This window comes from Carassius gibelio, chromosome A17 (assembly GCF_023724105.1).
Source record: "Carassius gibelio isolate Cgi1373 ecotype wild population from Czech Republic chromosome A17, carGib1.2-hapl.c, whole genome shotgun sequence".
Taxonomy (NCBI): domain Eukaryota; kingdom Metazoa; phylum Chordata; class Actinopteri; order Cypriniformes; family Cyprinidae; genus Carassius; species Carassius gibelio.
This window is the reverse complement of record NC_068387.1, coordinates 4,374,511-4,386,501: the sequence shown is the minus strand read 5'-3', so window position 1 is coordinate 4,386,501 and position 11,991 is coordinate 4,374,511.

Here is an 11,991-nt window from a genome sequence, read left to right as displayed (position 1 = left end):
CAATTCAAGGCACATTTCTAAGGCCGCATTCATTGTGAGGGACCCGCGAGCTCTCGCACCGGCTGTGTCTTAAAAACAACAACAATGCATTCTCTCCTCATGAGTAATGTGCACCATGACCTCATGGCAGAGATCTGCAACCGCTGCAGAAATCCAGCCGCACAGCTGCTCCTCCTCCGAGCTCGTCACTCCTGTCTGAAGTGGCATGTCTGTCTGCGTCTCCATCGCATTGGTTCTGGTGCAGACACTAAACTCTGTTCACAATCTGTTACTTACATGTGATGTGTGCTAGTAGTAAACATCTACTATTGTCCTGAAAATGACAATAGGATGTGACTTTTTTGCTCCTTTTTGGTTCTGTTTGACCTCAGGATCCATTTTGCTGCATGCATTTGTGCTGTTTTACTGCTGTGCATTGTACAGTATTGTTCAAAATAATAGCAGTACAATGTGACTAACCAGAATAATCAAGGTTTTTAGTATATTTTTTATTGCTACGTGGCAAACAAGTTACCAGTAGGTTCAGTAGATTGTCAGAAAACAAACAAGACCCAGCATTCATGATATGCACGCTCTTAAGGCTGTGCAATTGGGCAATTAGTTGAAAGGGGTGTGTTCAAAAAAATAGCAGTGTCTACCTTTGACTGTACAAACTCAAAACTATTTTGTACAAACATTTTTTTTTTTTTTCTGGGATTTAGCAATCCTGTGAATCACTAAACTAATATTTAGTTGTATGACCACAGTTTTTTAAAACTGCTTGACATCTGTGTGGCATGGAGTCAACCAACTTGTGGCACCTCTCAGCTGTTATTCCACTCCATGATTCTTTAACAACATTCCACAATTCATTCACATTTCTTGGTTTTGCTTCAGAAACAGCATTTTTGATATCACCCCACAAGTTCTCAATTGGATTAAGGTCTGGAGATTGGGCTGGCCACTCCATAACATTAATTTTGTTGGTTTGGAACCAAGACTTTGCCCGTTTACTAGTGTGTTTTGGGTCATTGTCTTGTTGAAACAACCATTTCAAGGGCATGTCCTCTTCAGCATAGGGCAACATGACCTCTTCAAGTATTTTAACATATGCAAACTGATCCATGATCCCTGGTATGCGATAAATAGGCCCAACACCATAGTAGGAGAAACATGCCCATATCATGATGCTTGCACCTCCATGCTTCACTGTCTTCACTGTGTACTGTGGCTTGAATTCAGAGTTTGGGGGTCGTCTCACAAACTGCCTGTGGCCCTTGGACCCAAAAAGAACAATTTTACTCTCATCAGTCCACAAAATGTTCCTCCATTTCTCTTTAGGCCAGTTGATGTGTTCTTTGGCAAATTGTAACCTCTTCTGCACATGCCTTTTTTTTTAACAGAGGGACTTTGCGGGGGATTCTTGAAAATAGATTAGCTTCACACAGACGTCTTCTAACTGTCACAGTACTTACAGGTAACTCCAGACTGTCTTTGATCATCCTGGAGGTGATCATTGGCTGAGCCTTTGCCATTCTGGTTATTCTTCTATCCATTTTGATGGTTGTCTTCCGTTTTCTTCCACGTCTCTCTGGTTTTGCTCTCCATTTTAAGGCATTGGAGATCATTTTAGCTGAACAGCCTATCATTTTTTGCACCTCTTTATAGGTTTTCCCCTCTCTAATCAACTTTTTAATCAAAGTACGCTGTTCTTCTGAACAATGTCTTGAACGACCCATTTTCCTCAGCTTTCAAATGCATGTTCAACAAGTGTTGGCTTCATCCTTAAATAGGGGCCACCTGATTCACACCTGTTTCTTCACAAAATTGATGACCTCAGTGATTGAATGCCACACTGCTATTTTTTTGAACACACCCCTTTCAACTAATTCAACTAATTGCCCAATTGCACAGCCTTAAGAGCGTGCATATCATGAATGCTGGGTCTTGTTTGTTTTCTGACAATCTACTGAACCTACTGGTAACTTGTTTGCCACGTAGCAATAAAAAAATATACGAAAAACCTTGATTATTCTGGTTAGTCACATTGTACTGCTATTATTTTGAACAATACTGTATATACTGTTAACCATGTTACTAAGCCCTATTCTCATGGGATTACTATTATCTAGGGACCTTGTGTTATTTTGAAATTATCCCCCCGTCCAACAACTCTGAATTTTGTGTGGTGCATTCACACGGGATAAGCAAAACCTGAGATTTTACTCGAATTTACTTACTTATCTCCCGGATACCTGGAAGTCAAGGCTTTGAGAATCCTGTTCTATGGTCCAGATGATGGATTAAAAAAATAATAATAATAAATTATATAGTTTCTTGCATTGTGTCATTTACATTTCACCAGATTAAAATAATATATTTATGCCTTATTTATTTGTAATGCATTAACCTCAAAACCTTTTCAGCGTTCTCTTTCTGAAAATTGTATTGTGTGGCGATATGATAAAAGCACCCAAAATACTATCAAACACGCAAACGCAGCTCCATTCTTCGTGAAAGATGGATAGAAAGGAAACTAAAACCTTGAAAAGTAATAATATCTAATATATAATATCACAGGACCTCTGAGTTTGCCGAAATATGGTAGGTCTTTTGCAGGTTAATTTTTGCTTTACAAATTAAAGACATGGAGGATTCGCACAGGATTAAGATCACAGACAACTTCCACAAATATTACAAATCACTGGAGGTCACCGGGTCACACTAATCTCATGCGATTAGGGCTTAAAGGGATAGTTCAACCAAAAATGAAAAATTGATGTTTATCTGTTTACCCCCAGGGCAACCAAAATGCAGGTGACTTTGTTTCTTCAGTAGAAAACAAATGATGATTTTTAGCTTCAGTCGTTACAGTCTCTCAGTCGCACAATGCATGGCAAACGGTTACAGAATCTATGAGAGTAAAAAAAAAAAAAACTTGTACAGACAAATCCAAATTACACAAAATGATCAGGTCTGTGCAAGAAACTGAACAGTATTATATAGTTGTTTATCTGTTTTTCTTTTTTTTTCCTCTGTTTCACGCAATGTCCGAACTGTTAGAAATCTTGTGAACGTGCAAGGCATCGTCTTCTTATATTATGGTGGATCGCAGACTTATAAGTGCATTACCGCCATCTATCTCGGAAATGGATCTTTGAAACTTTATCTACAATCTCAATTAGGAGTGTCAATGGTCCACTTGAGAGATAGATAGGCAGTAATGCACTTATAACTTATAATTTATAACAAGCCATTGAAAACGTTTGGCCAATATCTGCTCAATGCAACATCAAAAACAAACAGCTTATCATTCTGATTATGCACATTAAAAACCAGTCTTAACTCTGCAACAGTTCAATCAAGGAACATGTCCTTTGATATGTCTGCTCTTTAGAATGAGTGCATATCAACCATGAAAGATCAATCATCTAATTAACAAAAACAGCCACCAGCAGCCAATCAAATTCAACAATTTTCTGCAAATTTCAGCAGCTGATGTTGCATATTGCAACTTGCATTGTGAATACACACAAAATTTGGCATTTGGCATAAACAAACGAAATTTCATGAATTTTCTGTTGCTAACACCTTTAGTCCTTTAATTATACATTTAGTGAACAAGGACATTTTAAGTGCTTCTTTGAAATGGTTCTTTTAAAAATGTTAGAGGTCCATGAATTGCAGCTGACAAGTATACAATGTATTTGATCTACAGTATAAGCTATAAGCTGTTTATCATTATTTCCATCATGGACTCACCTCTGCTGAGTCGTGCTGACAACCTAGTGTGACAACATGCCCCATTACATATACTATATGGAAATGTTAGACAGTAAACGGTAGACGTGCAGATTCAGAAGAACAATATGCTTCCACCTTTTGTGTTGATGTTTTCTTCATATTGGCAGTGGAACACATTAAACCGAAAGCCCTGCAAGGCACTCAAGCAGCAATTACTTCAGAAATGATAAAATTAAAGAAATTAAAACATTTGTTTAATTGGTTTGCGAGGAAGAGTACAAAACACAAAGATTGGTAATTATTTAAGCGGCGTTCTCTTCCAATTAGATCAATCTACTACACATTAATTGATTTGTGTTTCCAATTAAATTGCACACCGTTGTGTCGAGGTGTGCCTCTCACATTAATTTGCTCTGACTTTTCTGTGAACTGCAAGACGTTTGTCTGATGACTGTAACGGTGAGTTCAGAAGACATTTTCAGTCTCACCAATAGCCAAAGAAAATCTGTAGAGCTAATAATGGAGCACAGTGAAATTATGGTCTTATAGTCATGAATCATTTATTTCATATGCATGTAAAAAAACAACATGAGAGACAACAGGTCTGGCTCAGTCTAGCTGGATTATTAAACTGAAGCTAAAACCATAAAAAAAAAGATTCATTACTAAAATATATTCATTATAAATGTTAACTGAATAATATACATACTTATTAAAACTTAGTTCTCTCCAGCAGTATTTCTCATTTTCATTTAGTTTAACTGATGCACTAAAATTACTAAAATTAAAATAAAATTATTAAGTTGAATTCAAATTGTTCATTACAAACTCCACTGATATATAAATAATAATAAGAGTAATAAAAACAACTAATAGATGTGACCAATCAATAAAATGACTATAACTTTCAAATTTAAATGAAACGTAAAAATATAAAAATAAAAACACCACATGTAAAGCATACATTTACCTTCTGATAACAAAACAAGCTGCTGCTGTTACAGGAAAATGCTTTTGCCTGCAAAACATTTGTCTTTGTTGGCCTTTATCCAGCATGGTCCAGAAATCATAGCAGTCAAATTTGGAGCCAATCTAGAGGACAGATATTCAACTTCACTGAAGTGCACAAGAGACCAGAGACAGAGACAGAAACAGAGGAAGACAAGACGCTTGTGCCTGTACTGAAGGACTCAATGGTTATAAGATGAAGAAAACAAATCAAATCTGCCTGATATTACACAAGAAGAACAGCGCCATCATGTGGAATCACAATGTGCTTTATTGAATGTAAAACACATTATAAAAAAAAAAACTGTTATAATTTAAGGACACATTTATTGCGTTAATCTAACATTCAGAAATCCAGTCAATCTGATCAAGCTCAGACTTCATTTACTTGGTCATTTATGCTGTCAGCACAGGAACATGAGCAGCGTGTTGATAAAGAGCTACAGCAAGGTTAGGGAGGGACTGACTAAGGTTCAGTTTTAACCATCTTTTGGAACGATTCTATTAATAACCTGAGCTGTGTCATATAATAAACCAGAAAAAAATAAAAATAAAAAAAAAATTCACACATTTAAAGGGATTCTCCACCCCAAAATGAACATTTACCCCCATGTTGTTCCAAGCCCTTAAAAGCTTTGTTCATCTTCTGAACATAATTTAAGATATTTTGGATGAAACCAGGAGTCTTGAGACTGTCCCATAGACTGCCGAGTAACTTATGATTAGAAAAGTATGAAAGATGTCATCAGTGTTTCAACCGTAACATATTAACATTTGAAACAATGAGAATACTTTTTATATGAGAAGAAAACAAAAATAAATGCTTTATTCAACAATTCCTTTGTCTACAGTCTCCCCTGTGTCTCTCCACATCACTAAAACTGACTACGCTCTTCTGTGTCAGCCGCACCACAAGGATGCGCTGTTTTCTTTCAAATCAAAGCATAAATACACCTAGAAACAGTGCATCCTTGTGTTTTCTTCACATACAAAAATTATTCTCATCACTTCATAACATTACGGTTGAACCACAGATGGCAGATGGAGTATTCTGACGCTGTCTTTCATACTTTCCTGGACTTTGACAGTGTAAGTTACTCTGCAGTCTATGTGACAGTCACAAGACTCCTGGTTTTCATCCAAAATATCTTAAATTGTGTTCCGAAGACGAACAAAGCTTTTAGGGGCTTGGAACAACATGGGGGTAAGTGATTAATGACAAAAAATTCATTTTGGGGTGGAGTCTCACTGATACTTGATTCAGTGCTGCTGATTTCCCTCTAAAATGACATCACTTCCTGCAGATTAAGGACAGAGCTAAAGACCTGTAAAATCAGTATCAATTCAATCAATTCTATAGAGAAAACAAACAAGAAAAACATGTCTGGTATATTTCATAATACATTTCTTTCATTAAATAATTTTTAAGTTTAAAGTAATTTAATTAGTATAGAATTAGTATATTAGTATGTGCAAACGGCTATAGTTATGGAACAGAATTGATATTAAATATTGGTTTGATATATAAAGGAGGGTGTCATCAGCTTTTTTTTTTTTTGTCTTAATTTAAAAAGTGTTTAAACATATAATTTGGCCTCTATATATTTCAGTCCAAGGAAATGCATTCATATATGTCACATCTGAAGAAAAACTTGATTTGTTGTCATCTGAATAAATTTCAACAAGGAACATTTTTTTAAATGCTCCAAAAATGCAAAATAAAAAAATATGAAATTTTTTTAAATCACTATAAATCCACATTTGATGACTAGCAGGCCATTTAGAATAAAATTCCAGATTTGTTACATTTGTATCTTGTAGGCTACTGTAAGACTGGAAGTGTATTTTCTTGAAATACATTTAGAAATATATTTTCTTTTTCAAAAATATATGTCATTCAGCTACACTGTTTGCAATATATATATATATAAGATTTTGGTCACAAAAAATACAGTATTGTTCAAAATAATAGCAGTACAATGTGACTAACCAGAATAATCAAGGTTTTTAGTATATTTTTTATTGCTACGTGGCAAACAAGTTACCAGTAGGTTCAGTAGATTGTCAGAAAACAAACAAGACCCAGCATTCATGATATGCACGCTCTTAAGGCTGTGCAATTGGGCAATTAGTTGAAAGGGGTGTGTTCAAAAAAATAGCAGTGTCTACCTTTGACTGTACAAACTCAAAACTATTTTGTACAAACATTTTTTTTTTCTGGGATTTAGCAATCCTGTGAATCACTAAACTAATATTTAGTTGTATGACCACAGTTTTTTAAAACTGCTTGACATCTGTGTGGCATGGAGTCAACCAACTTGTGGCACCTCTCAGCTGTTATTCCACTCCATGATTCTTTAACAACATTCCACAATTCATTCACATTTCTTGGTTTTGCTTCAGAAACAGCATTTTTGATATCACCCCACAAGTTCTCAATTGGATTAAGGTCTGGAGATTGGGCTGGCCACTCCATAACATTAATTTTGTTGGTTTGGAACCAAGACTTTGCCCGTTTACTAGTGTGTTTTGGGTCATTGTCTTGTTGAAACAACCATTTCAAGGGCATGTCGTCTTCAGCATAGGGCAACATGACCTCTTCAAGTATTTTAACATATGCAAACTGATCCATGATCCCTGGTATGCGATAAATAGGCCCAACACCATAGTAGGAGAAACATGCCCATATCATGATGCTTGCACCTCCATGCTTCACTGTCTTCACTGTGTACTGTGGCTTGAATTCAGAGTTTGGGGGTCGTCTCACAAACTGCCTGTGGCCCTTGGACCCAAAAAGAACAATTTTACTCTCATCAGTCCACAAAATGTTCCTCCATTTCTCTTTAGGCCAGTTGATGTGTTCTTTGGCAAATTGTAACCTCTTCTGCACATGCCTTTTTTTTTAACAGAGGGACTTTGCGGGGGATTCTTGAAAATAGATTAGCTTCACACAGACGTCTTCTAACTGTCACAGTACTTACAGGTAACTCCAGACTGTCTTTGATCATCCTGGAGGTGATCATTGGCTGAGCCTTTGCCATTCAGGTTATTCTTCTATCCATTTTGATGGTTGTCTTCCGTTTTCTTCCACGTCTCTCTGGTTTTGCTCTCCATTTTAAGGCATTGGAGATCATTTTAGCTGAACAGCCTATTTCAGGGGAAATAGGTTTTCCCCTCTCTAATCAACTTTTTAATCAAAGTACGCTGTTCTTCTGAACAATGTCTTGAACGACCCATTTTCCTCAGCTTTCAAATGCATGTTCAACAAGTGTTGGCTTCATCCTTAAATAGGGGCCACCTGATTCACACCTGTTTCTTCACAAAATTGATGACCTCAGTGATTGAATGCCACACTGCTATTTTTTTTGAACACACCCCTTTCAACTAATTCAACTAATTGCCCAATTGCACAGCCTTAAGAGCGTGCATATCATGAATGCTGGGTCTTGTTTGTTTTCTGAGAATCTACTGAACCTACTGGTAACTTGTTTGCCACGTAGCAATAAAAAAATATACGAAAAACCTTGATTATTCTGGTTAGTCACATTGTACTGCTATTATTTTGAACAATACTGTATATATTTTTTTGTCATATGGAGGGAACCACACTCACACACACACACACCCCAATACAAGAACAACCCTGATCTTGTGTTTCATAACTTTGGCCACAAGAGGGAAACACTTGAATATGAGTTGAGTGTAAATGTCACTGAAGCATCAGGATCATCAGTCAGCCTCGTTCGGTACAGTATGAAATATCTGCTTGACTCTTGATTCATCTCCATCAGTCAGTATCTGCATCTGATGGACACGCTGCTCTTTCTGTCCCATCATTCACTTGATCACAGCTGCTCTGGATGACATGGAAAAGTGAGCAAACACGTCAGTTTGATGGATTCCCTGGATATAAAACTAGAATACAGCGAATCAAGCAACTCGTGGTTCTGAAATATGGTGTAGAATCCATTTTTACTCAAACACTCATGAAACATTTAATGAAATTGGAGTACAAAGAACAAAGATGGAAATAGTATCCAATTGTTCAAAAACGTACTCTCAGTAATTCTTTTATTGCAGATTCTGCTCATGTTTGTTGAGGATGAGGATCACACACTGGGTCCCGCGAGGGCAAAGAGAGCAGAGCTGGAGCTCAGACGCCTGACTTCTGCCTGCCCTTCAGACACAAACTCCTCCACGAGGTTTTGTGTGATCACCGCTAAATCTTTATTAATTTTAATTGGCGCCTCCATTTAAAAGAGCAATTAAAGCGGATTAATCGAGCCCATCCCGTATAATGTCTTCTGTTAATTAGTTTGTCAGCACTGTTTTAATATCGCCTAATGACTTCATATTTCAGGCCTGACATTAAAGAGATGCTGCAAGAAAAGAAATGGGCTTATCTGAATGTGGCGCTTTAATGGGAGATGTCCTCCGGGCGGCGGGCAAGGTCAGGGCCCACAGGGGCCGTGGAGACACCAGGGCGCTCCGGACGAGATCACGAGCCCCTCCAGAGTCACTGCACGGCTGACGACGAACACTGCTCACAACGATCGTGGATGGGACACATATCTGTATTACTTGAAATAAAAGTTAACAAATAAAATAAAACATTTATCATGTTCAATTAAAGAAACTCTAAAAAACAAAAACAAAAAAAAAACAGTATGACAAAAGTACTAAATTTTTTTTTTTTAATAATTATTTGTATATATGGGAGTTTGTAGCAGTGACATCATATTATAGCACAAGTATCACATGTGCACTATATAATTCTCAGCTCTTCTTCGTCATATGAGAGGATCTGTGTGCGTACAGTCTGAGCAAAACAATAATCTCCTTTCGTTTTCTGTCTGCTAAATGCATATGTATAAATATATTTTTGAATACACTTGTTTGGTAACATTTACGATAAGGTCTTATTATTAAATTAACTAACAATGAGTAATACATTTGTTACAGTATTTATTAATGTTTGTTACTGTAAATATAAATGTACTATAAATGTTGGAATGAAGATTAACTGAGATCAATAAATGCTTTAGAAGTGTTAATAATGAATTAGAAATATTTTTTATTGTTTGTTGCATTACATTGCATTCAAGCTTGATTTGATCAGTTCATGCATTCTCTGGGAATCGAACCCATGACCTTACTGTCTGAGCTACAGGAATGCATGAATTATGTCAAGTGTCCTGCAGTGCTGTGCGTTTATTAATAAAGTGAGGGGCGAGCGCTTTGGAAAATGGATGGATGGATGCATAAAGCAGAATCAGTTAGAACCGAGAGACTGTATATTATAATATGGTAGCAAAATACTACAAATATATACTACATAAGTACTTTACTAGAAATAGTACATTTAACGAAAACATTCAATAAAAGCATTGTAGCTCTGACCAAGTACTTCTGAAGCATTTATTGCTTCAAATGATTCTGTGCTTTCCATTTAGGACCAATGAACTTACTGACGTTAATGCTGTGCAATCTAAAAGAGCAGAGATGGTGGGTCTGTTAGTTAGTGATGCTGGATGAACTGAAGCAGCCTCAGGACCATCTGCCAGGCCATCTGAGACCAGTCCATATGCTCACTGCAGTCATTGTCCCTTCTTACGGCTTTCATGACCTGTTCCTGTTTACGGCCTTATTAGACAGACGAGACTCAGTCCAGCACAAAGACCATTTACACAAGAGCCATCGACTCGACAAGCCATGAAGAGACAGCACTTTGAGACTTTAACTGTTCAACCTGACAGCAATATGACAGGGCAACACTTACAAAACAAACTGTGGTGGAAGTAATGACTACCACATTAAAATATGAGGTCATTTACATGCTCTTTCAAGGGGGTCAGTCTATGCAACATTTTATATATAAAAAACATGTCTGTAAGTTTTATCCCTGTAAGGTCTGCTGTATCATATTGGATTTCTAATGCTCTAAACATGATCAAACTTTGCTTTCACACACACTGTCATCATGTCTTCTGTCTCTGATTGATAGTTTGGAGTGTTTTATCCAGTCAAAGCTCTTCTAGTGTAACTGTTCAAGCGTCCAGCTTCAGCTCGTGTCAAATCTTGTCTGATTGTGATCAAGTAAAGGTCAGAATAAGGTCAGTAATATCTCCAGATGAACTCTTCCTGGACTGAAGCAGCTCAGCTTTACTTGATTCTCCATCAATCATGTTTTAGAGTCTCAAATCTGATCCTCAGGATCTTTTGAGGAGCGTTTGTTTCCAGAAGCTTTACTTTCACTGTTACTCAGCGGAGGAATGATCTTCACAAGCCTCCAGAACATCTCACATCTTCTGAGAAGCCTTGATTTCTTCAGCTCTCAGTCACTGTGTTATATGTGCGGATCATTTACATCTCATCTCATTACTGCAGATATAGAGCACAGACTCATATCTACATCAGGTTATGTCAGTATCTGCTCTACTGTTAGAAAGATCTCACTGATTTACATCACAAGTATCTCCATATTCTCATTATATGAGCCTTAAATGCCTGATGCATCAGATATGATGCTCAACAAAATTATTTTATATGGCAAGCTTAGCAGGTATTGTGACACCTGAATTACTTGCTTAAGCAGTATGACGTATGAATACTTTTACACTTACAGGCAAATCTTATATCTTATCAGTTAATGCATTCCCCAAATCAAACCCATGACCTCAGCAATGCAAGCGTTACAGTTACAGGCGAAATTAACAGTAACAGGGCTTTTGCTCAAGATTGTGGCACTTTAAGGTATTATGTTAATGCTGATACTGTATTTTTTTCTACAACTACCAGTTATTTAGAAATCAGTGATTTACAACAGAACATCATGAAAACAGGGTTTAAGATTTCCTCAAGTGTGATCAAAGAAAAATATAAAAATATGTACTTTGGATGCAATGTTTTTAAAGCATCTGCCAAATGTATACAAAAATGTTATAGTAATATTGTTTTAATATTGTCTTAATGCACTTTGCACTTTTAATGCCTAAATTAAATTGTAAGGAATAAAAAGTAAAAAAAATTCCATCGGAATATAATTGAGTAAAGTAAAGTAATCGCTTTCAGTGCTATTTGAGTAAAGTGCAACTTTCTCCAAATAATACTTCAGTAATGAGGTACATTGACTCAAGTACTAGTTGATAGTCCAGCTGAGTATTAGTTGACACTCTGATTATAATTAGACTGGTGATTTTGTGTCTGTGAGATCCGGGACCTCAGCTGGTGTGAAATTCACCACGACGCAGGCTCCCTCAA